The 679-nt window shown below is 44.9% G+C and overlaps 1 pseudogene; it reads right to left on the bottom strand.

Annotated features, from left to right (window-relative positions):
* Positions 1-260: 260 nt before the first annotated feature.
* Positions 261-468, bottom strand: LOC125966034 (U2 spliceosomal RNA; annotated as a pseudogene).
* Positions 469-679: the final 211 nt, after the last annotated feature.

The following is a 679-nucleotide window of genomic DNA, read 5'->3' as shown; positions in this document are numbered from 1 at the left end:
GTATTTTGAGTTGCTTCAATAAACCCTGGTCCGAGCTGCACTTGGTCGTCCTGCTCCATGCTCCACCACCCAACCGTGACAGTATGAGCCCATCCAGAATCGTGTCATTGGTTGGCTTTTCGATGCATTTGGTGTAACGAGCGCGCTTCGCAGGTGCAGGGCAACATATCTGCTTCCGAGGAAGAGTTTTAAGTTCGGGACTCCTTCTCCTCTATTTTTTTTTCTTTTTCTTCATGGTGTCCCTCTTCAGTCCCTCTGACTTGGATTTCCAGGTGAAGTAAAAAATGGCTCGGTCCAATTCTAAAAGCAACTTACTTGCTGGGATGAAAACAGAACTGATTAGTAAAAGCAAGGGTAAAATCACCACTTTTATGGTTAAAATTCTCTCTTCTACGGTCAGCTCTCTTAATCCCCCAAACCCAAGAACAGATACTACACTTTATCTTAGCCAAAAGGCAGAGAAGCGATGGAGTATGCGAGTGAGGGACTCGCTTACAGGCTTCCCCGTCTACCCATTCTCACCAACGGTTTGTTAGAATAGGCCTCTTTGGCACATGTGATTAGCTAGGGAGCTTGAGCTATGCCATTATATCGCTGTAACACTTCTCTTGCTTTATTAGCTTTCTCTACTCTATGAAACCCTTTGCACATATGTAGAAGTCGCTCTCGGTTAAGATGA

Source organism: Syngnathus scovelli, unplaced genomic scaffold, assembly GCF_024217435.2.
Source record: "Syngnathus scovelli strain Florida unplaced genomic scaffold, RoL_Ssco_1.2 HiC_scaffold_30, whole genome shotgun sequence".
In the NCBI taxonomy this organism is placed as follows: domain Eukaryota; kingdom Metazoa; phylum Chordata; class Actinopteri; order Syngnathiformes; family Syngnathidae; genus Syngnathus; species Syngnathus scovelli.
This window is presented reverse-complemented; position numbering and strand designations above follow the sequence as displayed.